The sequence below is a fragment of the Phasianus colchicus genome, chromosome 17, assembly GCF_987193195.1.
Source record: "Phasianus colchicus chromosome 17, bPhaCol1.hap1.1, whole genome shotgun sequence".
Taxonomy (NCBI): Eukaryota; Metazoa; Chordata; class Aves; order Galliformes; family Phasianidae; genus Phasianus; species Phasianus colchicus.
In genome coordinates, this window is record NC_143452.1 from 3,010,364 (window position 1) to 3,023,759 (window position 13,396).

The window sequence follows — 13,396 nt, forward strand, 5'->3', positions numbered from 1 at the left end:
AATAGTCTCTATTTATTTGCTGGCATTTGGCAGTCTGGCGGTATAAACTTGGTTTAGATTTATTTTGTGCACCTGTGTCTCTTAAAGGTTGGGGTAACGTGTTGAATTGTTGCTGTCACCCTTTGTGCTGTGATCCCAGGTTAGTAATGGGACTTTTCTCCAGCCCCCAATGCTGTGCCTTCTCCCTAGGGAGATCCGGAGCCCTTGTGGAACAGCTGCTCAGGGCTTGTCACGTGCATTTAATAAGAAATGTTATTTTCCATCTTAAAGTCAAGTATTGCAAATAATTACAAATCAGAGCTCTGTATTTGTGTAGCTTAGTGTTATTTTAACTCTCATTGATCAATGCTTGCCTTCAATCTAATGCATGAAAAATTCTATCGGGGATAATGCTTATGCAGTGTGAATCTGTTAGAAACAGGTCCTTGGGTGCTGCATCTGTGATGAGATGTTTTCAAGAGGGTATTATACATCTCTCAAAGATTTCGGGAAGGGAGAAGGACTGAGTCCTTTGAGACAACATGAGGCTGATCCGATGGGTGCACGCCAGGAGGCTGCTTGCGTGCATTTAGAAGCAATGATGAGAAGGAAGAAGAGAAATGAAGGGGGCAGTTAAGATGAGTCTTGGTGGGAGTTTGGGAGGAGAGCTGTGCTGCTGCATGGATGCTGGCATTGGGCTGCTGGCTGTGACAGAGGGGGCTGAGCTGCCCAGGGCTGTCTGACAGACCCAGAGGGATGGGAGCCTGGGATGTGGCTCCCAATTCCACAGTTAATGATTCTTTAGCTGAAAAAATAATACCTGGGAGATGCTTTTCGCTCTTCTCTTAAGGGTACAGTGAAAACCAAGCATAACTGAAACAGATCTGATTTAAAAGTTCGTGTTGGTTTTTCTCAGCTCTATCACATGCCATGCTACTCTTTGCTTGAGCACGGAGCAACTTTGGGAAAGGAAAGCAATCCCACTGCTGGATGGTTTAAATGCCATCTGTGCATGACAGTGACATACAGAGCAGGGCCACAGCCACGCACAAAGCACATGTGGGCATTCAGGGGTCTCAGTCCCTCACATCATCTCCCTGGACATCCCTGCAGAGCAAACCTGATGACAGAGCCTTTCAGTCTGGTTCATCATCTCTGAATGAAACCATTTTTATTTTTTCCCAAATGCTGTTTTGGTAATAAACGAGTTCACAGCTAGGAGTGGGTGAGATGAAGGTATAATTAGAGGTGCATTCATCACTCCTGCTGGTAATTGTTTTCTAAGAACACTGAGAAGAGAAATTAATGCCTTGTGAAGTGCTGCACAGCGTGCAGGTTTGAGCCACAGGCCTGGGGAGCGGATGGCCCCTGTCCCCATGATGGACCCCAGAGGTCCCCCAGGTCCCTGAGGAGGTGTAGGCAACCCAGGGCTGTGAGAGCATGCCAGGTGAAAACCTGCTGGGAACATTTATGGAGCTGGGAGGGAAACCCAGTGCTCAGCGTTGCATTCTGAACTGCTGAGACCTGCTGTCTGCAGGGGGGCAAAGCAAAGAAAAAGGCAGAAAATGAAACAAAAGAGTTCCTGCAAGTTTGAGACTGAGCCTCCACCTTCTCCGTGACAGCTTGCATCAAAACAAATCTATATTAAATAACTGTGACTGAAAACGATACGTTTCTTGATCTGGCAGTGGTGAGGGGGGTTTAAAAGTCTCCCAGTGAAAATGAGGTCAGTTGATGTGTGCCTTGGTTGTTTATTCCACAGAATCAAAGTGGAACGAAGCGCTCAGAAGCAGGATAGCAGGGCTGCCAACAAACTGCAGTGCCTCCCCCTGGCTCCCCTCTATCCCACGGTGGGTGGGTATGCAGGTGTGGGCTGTGATGACCAGGAGGGAGATGAATCCCCTTTTCAGGGAGAAGGGCTCAAGGAAGAGCAGGGAGTGCCACCTCTCCGTGCTGGGCTGGGATGTACACTTCAAGTGCTGCTTTAATGGAGGTTCTTTTATACCGAGCTGAAATCAGTGTCCCAGACAGTGCTGCTGCTTGCTCTTCAAACAAGTTACTTCCACAGAAAAATGCACACCAGCGTTTTGTTTTATGGGATTTTTAATGGGCTGTGCAGCCCGTAATGCATAGTATCATACCCCGGAAAATGACTTTATCGTGGTATTGCAAAGTGATTAGGAAGGCTTGCTGCATACACTGTTTTGCACATGCTGTAAGTGCTGAATAGAAAAATCCATTCTTCCGTGAGCTTTCCTTATTAGCAAACTCTAATAAGCTCTTGAACAGCATTCAGTGCAGAAGTCGAGAAATCTGAACACAGTGACAGCCCCTTCCCCAGCCCGGCACACTGCTTGCAGAGCCCGGTGAGTGCAGCAGCAGATGGTGCTCGTGCTTTGCATGAGCTGCCTGCAGCAGCGGGAGATGCTGCGTGTCAGCCTGGTCCTAGTGAGTGTCCTCCAGGAAGCAGAGCTGGAGATGCCAAGCTTTGATGAGCTGTGTTAAGCCTCTCAATGGTGCCACGTAGGCAGCCTGCTGGCATGTCCTTCAGGAAGGTGCTGATGTTAAATTGTGTGCAGGCAGCAGCACAGCCCTAGAGAGGACCGTGTCATAGAATTGTATTGTAGAATCACAGAATGGCCTGGGTTGCAAAGGACCACAATGCTCATCCAGTTCCAACCCCCTGCTCTGTTCAGGGTCGCCAACCAGCAGCCCAGGCTGCCCAGAGCCACATCCAACCTGACCTTGAATGCCTGCAGGGATGGGGCATCCACAGCCTCCTTGGGCAACCTGTTCCACTGCCTCACCACCCTCTGGGTGAAAAACTTCCTCCTAATATCCAACCTAAACCTCCCCTGTCTCAGTTTAAAACCATTCCCCTTTGTCCTATCACTATCCCCATAAACAGCCCCTCCTGTTTATACACTCCCTTCAAATATAGGAAGGCTACAGTGAGGTCTCCTCACAGTCTTCTCCAGTCTGAACAAGCCAAGTTCCTTCAACCTTTCCTCATAGGAGAGGTTTTCCAGCCCTCTAATCATCTTAGTGGTCCTCCTCTGGATTCATTCCAAGAGCTCTGTGTCTTTCTTGTACTGGTGTCCTGGGAAGGTCCCTCTGCAAAAGAAAGCTGGAACCTTAAGAAAGTGCCCCGAGCATCATGGTGCAATGTCCCACATGTGGTGTGACCCTGCATAGCAGCCTGCTTTCTTCTTTTTGATTCTCCCTCTGTGGGAAGTGGTACACGAGTTGACTTTGGGATGAAACTGGAAAAGTTTGAGTGAGTGAGGTAGTTGGACAAGGCTCTGAAAAACCAAATGTGCTGCAAAAAGCAAGGGGAAATGGCTTAATACCAAGACAAGGGTGATTGGATATTAGAAAAAAGTTCTTTACACTGGGGGTGGCCAGGCATTGGCACAGGCTGCCCAGAGGTGGTGCCCCATCCCTGCAGACACCCAAGGTCAGGCTGGATGGGGCTCTGAGCACTGATGGAGCTGTGGATGTCCCTGTTCATTGCAGAGGAGTTGCACCAGATGGCCTTTAAAGGTCCCTTCCAACTCAAACAATTCCACAGTTCTTTGATTCTGTGATCTCTCGAGTCCAAATGCACTCCAAACCCAAATGTGCTCTGTGAGGGACTTATCGATTCGTGTAAACTCCATGCACTCAATTTTTTCGGTTTATCACCACCGGTTTAAGACTGAATATAATCTATAAAAGAGTATTTCTGCTTCAGAAGCAGAGCTCCAACAGGAAGGGGAGTAGCTGTGTGGGGACGTAAAGGAGAGCAGCAGTGATGGCTGTACAGATGTGTGCAGCGATGTGCCCGCTGCATGCAGAGGCACAAGCAGGGTGTTTTAAATCCTCCTTGTCGCCTGGACATTAAAAGGCTTTAAAAAAAGGAAGAAGAAAATGAATGCTTCTGCGGTTTCCTCCGCACTCATTGAATTTCTGTCCATAGCGTTTACAGACTTTAAGAGGAGCCCGCATAATTACCTTTTCTCGTGATGTTTTTTTTTTTTTTTTCTTCTCTCCATTTAAAACTCATTGTATTGTGTCATTTTATAGGCGCCAGGAATAAATCTTTTGTCAGCTCGATTGCATTATTATGCAAAGTACACAAAAAAGTGCAGGAATAAAACAGGCTGGGAGAAGCGGAGCGCCGTGCTTCCAACCGCTGCTCTGCCCAGCAGCAAGGCTCCCACTTTGCTACCACCACCTTTTTCCCAGGCAAACTTCCTCACCCGTGCCCACTGATTGCAAAGAGTTCACTTGACCGTGCTAATGCCTGCAGCAGGGATGTGTATTTAGTGTGGGAAGAAGGGCTTGGTGAAGGAGCCATCAATTACCTCTGCAGAACTGATCCTGAGGGGAAGGAGCTGCTGAGGACTTTTGGCAGGATGAGAGGGGTCAGCACAAGTGTTCTCCCCTCGTACTTTTTCTCCATGCTGAAGTGTCCCAAGAGCTGGTTTAGGGAAAAAAAAAAAATCAGTGTTGCTTGAAATATTCCAATGGGAAAAGCTCAGGTGGTGTGTGGGAAGCTGCCGGCTCCATCAGGGGTCTCCTTGGGGTCTGATTGATCTGAAATCCCAGTGTGGGACAAGGGATCCAAACCTGGGGCTGGCCCTGCCCTGCTGTGCACTGCTGGTGTCTCCCAGCTGGTCATAGAGCTCTGAGGAAGAACTCATTTAAACTCATTAATGGGTGCTTTAACTTCTCGCTGAGGCTCGTTAGCATTGCTGGAACAGAGCTCTGCTCCCACAACGTATCGGTGAAATGGAATTAAGGAACTTAATTAGGTTGGGTTAAACAGAGCGAGGGGTGTCAGAGCAGGGGAGTGACAGCTGGGAAAACTCACTCTCCCCACTTGTCTGCTGGAACGTCCTTGGGAAAAGGCTGGAGGAGCTGTGTGCCTGTGATTGGGGTTGGTTTTGTCCTCCCATGGAATGCTGCATGGAGCGAGAACATGGGCTGGGAACAACATTGTTCCACCCCATTCTTGTTCCACTTTGTACAAATAACAGTCCTTCACTTTGCAGAGGAAGAGGGTAGCAACTGGCTGTGCTGCTGGAACCGAGGGAAAACCAAGGGAGAAAATGGTCATTAGGAAGCCGGTAGTAAATTCATTTTTCTTGAGGTGAAGGATGAATCTATGGTGACTTGGAAAGCTGTCTCCAGGAGCTCGCCCTGCATTTATCCACTTATATCTAGCTACCGCTGTCATTATTTTTTTGAGCTGGCAACAGAGATTGCAATACGATGGGAAAAAACTTCAGTCCCCGTGCCAATCTGGAAAGTCTAAATCTATTCTTCATTAATTATTTGCTGACATACATCTTCAGACAGAAGGTTGAGTGCCCTGCACATGTTGTCTGGCACGTTGTAGTTGACCATGGGCCACACCAGCAGGTCCTGCTTTGGGTCTGTGCAGTGGGGTGTGAGGTCCTGGGAGCTCGCAGTGATTGTGAAGGTGAAGAAGATGCTGAGGGAAGTGTCTGGCACTATTCCTTGGGCAAATTAGATGCTTCTGGAAGTTTTAAAATGGAGGCACGTGTACATGTGAGATGTTTAGTGGGGCTGCTGCCATAATGGCCCAGAGATGCCACGTTGGGGTTGTGATGAATGGGGTTGGGTTACCCTTCCTTGGCATCTTGGGCACTCCTCCCACTTCCATCTCCACACCTCCAAATTGCTAGCCCTGAGCGTTCCCAGAAGTATGAACCTTTATATCCTATAAAACACTAACAAAACCAGACAGATCACACTTTCTCAAGATGGGAAAACATCTGTCGCTGTGCCTTATCTTCTCCCTTTCAGTGCAACTCGTTGCAACTCTCTGCTCTGCTTCCAAGCTGCTGCCTGCAAATAGTGATGGGAGAGGGGTTTGAGCATCATTGCACAAACAGATTTCTGGTGGGGAACGGCTGCGCTGTGCACCAGTGCCAGGATGTGCAGAAACAAGTATTTATGAATTATTTACATTTCTTTAGTTGCTGCTCATCGTTTGTTGTTTTTCTGTTTAATCAGTTTGTCCTCTGTTCCAGGAGCAGAAGGAAAACCAAAATGACTTCAGTGACAGCTCAGCTATTCTGCAGAATGACTAGTAAGTAGTCGGAGTAAACAGCTTAGGAAGAAAATACAGACAGAAAAATTATGCATCTCATCCACATGGCAAATTGCTCGGAAAAAAGAAAAAGGAGAGATTTCTGTTGTACAGAAAATCCTCAAATTAAAAAAAAAAAAAGTTAAAAAAAAGAGGAGAAAAATCGTTTACCTTTTGCACAGAATGAAAATGTTACGAAAAGTGTTAGTTGAATTTAATTGTGCTTCCTTTGTTTCTAAAATGTGAAAACAACAGAATTACACAAGAAAGTGAAAGAGAAGGGAATCGAACCAGTTAAGTCAGCGATGTGGTGGTTTTTTTCCTATCAAAATGAGAGGGAAGTGCTCTACTTTGACTTTTTCCCATCAGAAATGTTGTGGAAATCAATGGTTTCCTATGCAACGCTCGGATGAAAATGAAAACCACATTTGCTAATGAAACATGGCTGCAGCGACAGCTCTCGTGCCTTATTGGAAGGTATGGCCCTAATCCTGGCACCAGTTCTCCCAGTAAGTCTGCTCAGTGAACTCAGACCTGCACGGAGGTTTCCTGCTCCGGGAAGGGGCTGTGCTCCTCGCTAATTTATTCACCATGAATAATTCAACCACTTCTTGTCATTGCTTTGCCACACGTGTTTCTGCCATAGCCTGCATTTGATTTTTTCATAAAAACCTGGAAACTGGAGACAGAAAAAGCGTAAGGTGTTTTCCCACCCCCCCAGGTTGAGCTGCTCCCTGCACTGCGCTGGTGGTTTGGAGCCACAGGCGAACATGGGAAGGAGAGAACTGCAGCATTGTTGGTTTTGAATATTTGTTTTGGTTAGGGTGTTTGGCACAAAAAACTCAGAACTGGTTTCTAAGCACAGGTGAGATATAGAAAAAAAAATGGGCTTTTATGTAAATAAAAAACGTGGAGGAAAAAACAGTTCTTCCTCTGCCCAGCTGAAGTATGAGAACATATTGTAGGGTTTATTTTCCAGGTGAAATTTCAGAGCTTTAACTCTATAAATAAGCCTAGCTCCATTGATCTCAATGGCACGATGCTGATTGACACCTACTGAGGATCCATGCATAAGTATTTTTCCTAATGAGCTCCTTCTGAGCCTACGATTGCCAATTGATGTGGCAATTACATATTAATATGTGCAACTGTGCACAATCAAACTGGGCTAGAAGGGATGCAACCTTTTGTTTCTTAAAATTAATAAAATATTTATTGCAATCAGCTCACATCTCCCAATTTGTTGCCAATTAACTAAAGTGTTTGGCGTGCAGCTGATTGAGGCTGCAGCAACAGAGCTGCACATGGGGAACAAGTCAGAGGCTTCTTGTACTCAATTCCTCCCTTCTCATACTTTGCAAGGAGGAGTGCAGCAGCAGGAGGTGGAAATGGTGATGACTTCACCTCCAGGGAAAGATATCTCCACTTATCAAGAGGAGCTGAAGGCAGGGGATGGCCAGAACTCTGCCAAACTTCTGCTGGTGAAGATCAGAGAGTTTGGGCTGTAAGTGGACTTAAAAATGCTTTTCTTTTTATTTTTTGAGAATACTGACTAAGTGGGATGAAGGTGGAAAGAGTTGCAATGCAGAGTGATGTCAACTATGGACATTTATTTGTCATGGAAACACAAATCCTATTTTTTATGTGACCTGGTTTGTGGCATAAATTAATCCAGTAGTATGGAATTCCAGCATTATGGGACTTCACTTTGTGGTAGCATAACTGTATATATTTATATGGTAGCTAAGAAAGGATAGAGTGTTCCAGAGGTGGTAATCTTTGAGTGGTAGAGGTCCTTAAAAGATACTACAGACCACAGTAGTGCTGCTGGAAGGCTGACTTAGAACCAGAATATCCCAAGTTGGAAGTGACCCACAAGGAAACCCTTCCCTATCTCTATAGCCCTCCTTTGGATGCTCTTTGATGGTTTTATGTCCTCATATTGCTGCACCCAAACCTGCACACAGTAGACACGACTGTTTGGACATGAATGGTGATGTGGCAGCTCTGCAAGTCAGGCAGTGGGATTACGTCAAGTAGGAGGCACTGATGAACATCCAGCACTGCTTCCAGCTCACTGTCAGCATGCCCTGTCCTTGGCAGTCATCAGGAGGACAGCCAAGCTCCACGTGTGCAGCCAAAACACCCAAGCACCCCAAAGCCCAAGTCAGTCCATTGCCCCTATTCTCACTGCTGTCTCATAGAAGTCAGTTATTTAAATTACATTCACAGCCTCGCTGCTTTGATGGCTCTTTTTTCAGAGGCTCTTTTTTCCCTCCCCACTTGTTTGTTGTTGTTGTTTTAATTTAAGCTAATGAGATTTTTCTACGTTCCTTCCTCTGCGAGAGCTGGAGAGTCTCATTAGAACTCTTGCTAGTTCTGGAAATGAGCTTGTAAAATCTTTGCTTGGGATGTTGGAGATACGCACACACCTGCCAGAGGAAGAGCCAGATCCTGGTTTTTAAATGCTTTTTGTTCAGCTTTTTTCAAAGCTGAACCAATCCCTGTAACGAGGGACTGTCTCCTCATAAAATCTCTCTTATGGGATCTTTGATCTCCATTAGGAAGTGGAACTCAGCGAAGAGAGAATCAGCATCAGTAGCCTGTTTCATCCCAGCCTCACTGTTCTGATGATTCATCCCCCAGCCAGGCCATTTTTTTCAATGAACCTGCCATTCTTGTGAATTAGATCTAATGCACGCTGCCCTAGCTCACATAATTGTTAATAAACTGAATGTTTGCATGTAGAATAAAATCAAATAGCTTCTCATTTTCTAAGAATGGCTGGGCAGAGCGAAGCTAATTTTGTTCTAGCTTAAAATATTAATAATAGCTAATGAAAGCAGCTTAATGCTAGCAGGGTGAGTGCTCGACAGGAGTCCACACCAGCATTGTGAAGAGCCAGAGGACCCAGGAGGCGTCAGCACTGCCACTGCTTCTTTGCTTGCATCCTCCACGAGCTGCCTTGAGCTGAGCTGGAGCATATAGGCTCTGTTTGGAGCTACTCAAGCATTCCATGTGAAGAAGAGTGGGGGAGGAGGGGTAAAGGCTATGGGGCTGGAAGAGGACAGAGATCCATGTGAATCTCCCCTCCTTTGCTCAGTGGAGCCATTTTGTCAGCACTCGGTCTCCAACGTGATGTCGTTTTTTCTCTTTTTATGGGAAATTAGCACCTCATAACCTTTCCACAGACACAGGGTGTCATTTAAGCACAGTCAGTACTGAAGTTTTGACTGGTTACTGGTTCAGAGCCAAGGAAACCTAATGACCATATGCAGCACTAAGCACAGGAAAACTCTCCCTCTGGAGCTCTAAGCAGGACAAATATGATAAAAGACAGCAGCGACTGAATTCCTTGGTGCCATTTCCACAAAGTCACTTTTCAAAAGTGGAAATGTATTTCCAGTGGTCTTTATAGTTGTGAGTAGGTACATTGCTTGCGTGATAGCTCATTCAGTAAATGCACTGAGAAACATGGGAAACATGGTACAGGTAATGTTCAGCCAACTGTCACCAAGTGTATGCTTTTACTGTCCTTTGCAATAGAAAGTCGAAGAAAGTAGATTTTTGTTTTCTGTTTTTTTTTTTTTTTTTTGCTATTTTTTCTACCTAGGAATAAAAATAAAGTAAATCTGGCACAATCTATTGTGCAGGGAGAAGGAGCTGACAGTTTCTTTTAGGACAGAAAGAGGTAGCATATAAAAATAGTTACTTGCAAACATGGTATTGCACTAGATGCTCTGTTTTACTCCACCAGGGTGCAACCCTTTGTATACTTTCCACTATAACATTATTTCTGATAAATTATTGAGATATGAAAGATATTTTACTCTCCCAACCAACTCAGGCAAGTCATTAAGTGCATCAAACCCTCTGCTGTTTTATCGAACCTGAACATGTTTAAAAAAATGGGAAAGGCATATCTGCTTTTAACACAGATTTTATCCTTTTTACATTTTTTCCCAAAAGTCCTCTCAGGACTTGAGAAATTTTCTCCATTGTTCATGGGATTTTGGGTGCTTTTTCTTTTTCTTTTTTTCTTTTTTTTTTAAGACAATGTTGAATTATTGAAAAACACTAAAATATTTATTTTCTAATCAATAATACATTGGATGTTCTGTTACTTATTTTTATTATTGACAGAAGCAAGTCAGCCATCTGAGATGAGAATACACTAAGATGATTCTGTAATCAAAGCAACAGGAAACTGGATACATGGTGGCTATAGGACGTCCTTTCCTGTTTCTGAATATTTAGTCTCTTGGAAAGAGGTGGGTTTTCTGCAGAGGAAATTCTCAAAACCATCAGGTATGTACATCTTTCATCAAGCTGTACATTAGAGCTGAAGTGATCCCAGTGAGAGGCTGTGATGGAGTGACACCCAAATTCCTGACATGCATCCTTCTGAGAGATGGGGAAAGGGAGGTGGAGGTGGAGATGGAGGTGGGGGTGGAGATGGAGATGGAGATTGATGTGGGGTTGGAGATGGAGGTGGAGGTGGGGGTGGAGATGGAAGTCGACATGGAGATGGAGGTGGAGGTGGAGGTGGAGGTGGAGGTGGAGGTGGAGATGGAGATGGAGATGGAGATGGAGATGGAGATGGAGATGGAGATGGAGATGGAGATGGAGATGGAGATGGAGATGGAGATGGAGATGGAGATGTCCTGCCAGCACATGAGAGCCAGCCTTGCAGGTTGCATAGCTGTAGGGACATCCATTTCACTGAACACAACAGGTTTGTTCAGGGTTATGTGGTACAATATCGCATGTGTGTCTAATCAATGCAGCCAGGTTCATATTAGAGCTGTTTTATACATAAATGAACTGAAAGCAATTATAAAAAAACACGAGATGAGGCAAATTAATCAAACCATTGAAAGAATGTAAAGCACATAGAAACCAACTGTCTGAAGTGCTGTGCATCCTAGGAAGATAAAGGGACTACCAGGTGGAGTCACTTATTTGTCTTGACTTATTTCTGAGAAATTATAGGAGCACCAGAAGAAAAGGAGAAATGTAAATACTGTCCTACTCATCAGTAAGTCAGAAATGGCAATGAGCTACCATACCTTGGATTTCTAAGTCTGAAAAAAAAGGAGGAAAATACTTCTTTGAGGGTGGGTTTGCATACAAAAAAATAATAATCATGCAGACAAATTCAATATCTTATTAAAATAGAGTTACAGTTTCTAGCTGAAGGGAATGTGGTGGGTGCAGTCTATTTGAATTTTAGAAAAGCATCTGATGCAATCTCTCATAAAATTTTAATCTTGAAATAAATTAAAATTGCCTTTGATATAAGTACAGCAACATGGATCCATAACTGGCTAAGAATCATAAAAATAAGAATGGGAAGTGGCATTTACATTGCACTGCAGGAAGTAGTGGTTCTTAATGCAACCCCAGTAGGAATAATTGGCCTTATTTATGATCTCCCTAGCAATAGAGAATAGGAAGCACACCGGCACATTGCCAGACCAAACAGGAAGGCATATAATGGACAGCAGCACTGGGAGGAGGTAATACAGTGTTTTTCTGCCCATGGTGGACAATTGCAGCAGGCAGACAAAGTGCTTTAAATTCATGGCTCTGCTTACCCAGGGGGAGGTTGGGCTGGCAGATGGGTGCTGCAGGCAGCTCTGCTGCTTCAACCAACAGGCATGCAAGAAAATGAAATGCTTGTCTGTCATGAATGGTAATCATAGAGTCACTGAGGTTGGAAAAGACCTCCGAGATCATCTATTGCACCCGTCCTTCTACCACCAATATTTCCCCACCACACCACGTCGCTTAGTACAATACCTAAACGCTTCTTGGACAACTTCAGGAACGGTGACTCAGCTCCCTCCCTGGGCCACCACCCATTTCAGCATATGACTGCTTTTTTGGAGAAGGAATTTTTCCAAATACCTAACCTGAAAATATCCAGCCCAGGTATATCCAACCCTTGTGTCCACCAGCTCGCACCCAATTGCTGTGCACCTTCAAGAAGCTCTGTCTTCTTTGCATCCTCTGTTGCAGTGGATGTGATAGTCATTATAAAACCATAGAACCACAGAATCGTGGAACAGCCTGGGTTGAGAAAGACCTTAAAGATCATCTAATTTCAGCCCTCCTGCTGTGGGCAGCATTGCCAACCACTAGACCAGGCTGCCCAGATCCACATCCAGCCTGGCCTTGAATACCTCCAGTCCCCCTAAGTCTCCCAGTGGGGCAGAGTGCTGCCCAATAAGCCCTTTGGACAGCAGGAGGCACGAATGCACTTAATGGTCTTTTCCCTTAAGTTGGTGTTGCCTGCAAGAAGGCAACTGTGAGCCCACAGGTCCCCACAGGGGCTCAGGGCTGGGCAGGCTTTTGACTGTTTGCTGGAAAAGGGAAACTCTTCTGCCATTGCTGAGTCCACACCAAGCAGGCCTGGGGCTCTCGTAAGTCGCCTCATGAAGGTGCCATATGGACCAAAGCAAGCAGCGGTGTCAGTGAGGTGCTTTATAATGTGGTACAGCAGTTCAGGGATTTGGGACTTGCTTTAAAGTTCTTTGCTCCAGTTAATCCATGTGCACAACAGAGGGATCCCTTGCTAGACTGACAAAAAAACCAAAACGTTTTGGAAAGTTCTGGAGAGAGCAAAAATTGAGCTGGAGAGTCCGGATGAGACAGGAGTGAGAGGCAGCTCCGCACGGTGGTAATTGACTCTGAAGACACTATTCATCTGAATTACTCAGTTTGCAAGGATTGCCTTCCTTTCCATCTTCACTGAGGAATTCAATATATTCAAGAGTAAAGCTGTGCAAAGAACTGATTTTTCTCTCTGTTGCACAACCTGAATAAGGAAATGTAAAAGGAAATCATTTCACGTCAACTTGAAGCAATTCATAAAATTCTTCTAGTGAATTTGAAGTAAGAAACATTTCTCATGAAATGAAAGACTTTCATTATCCAGCTTTTAATTCTTTTAGAATAAAATCAATGGCCTGCTGTTATATTGCTTAAAAGGCTCTGTTTAAAGACATCAAGAAAAAGTACCCTCGTTTAAATTATTTTCCTAAGGATTTCTTTTTTTTTTTTTTTTAGAACAATTTCTCAAACCAAAATTTATTAGGGAAATCTTATGTTTTTTTCACTTATGATCTTTGTCTTCCTGATGGAAAGCATTCCAAGGAGAGCTTTTCCCAGCTCCAGCTGCTTCTGGAGGCTCCACCACGCTTCCTTGGCTTCGTGCAATGCAATGGCTGCAGGCAGGCACTGCTTTCTCATCGCTGTTCCTTAGAAGTGAGGAGGTGGCAGGGTCACCAGGGTGCTCTCTGCATTTACTCACAA

At 44.9% G+C, this 13,396-nt stretch overlaps 1 long non-coding RNA gene across 2 annotated transcripts in view; it reads left to right on the forward strand.

Moving 5' to 3' along the window:
* The window catches only part of LOC149915586 (uncharacterized), a 32,079-nt gene extending 20,889 nt beyond the window's left edge, over positions 1–11,190 (forward strand). For both annotated transcript variants that reach the window (XR_016471968.1, XR_016471969.1), the window contains 3 exons: positions 6,021–6,079; positions 7,442–7,583; positions 10,223–11,190. This is a non-coding gene — a long non-coding RNA (uncharacterized LOC149915586). The remainder of the gene's footprint in view (positions 1–6,020; positions 6,080–7,441; positions 7,584–10,222) is intronic.
* Positions 11,191–13,396: the final 2,206 nt, after the last annotated feature.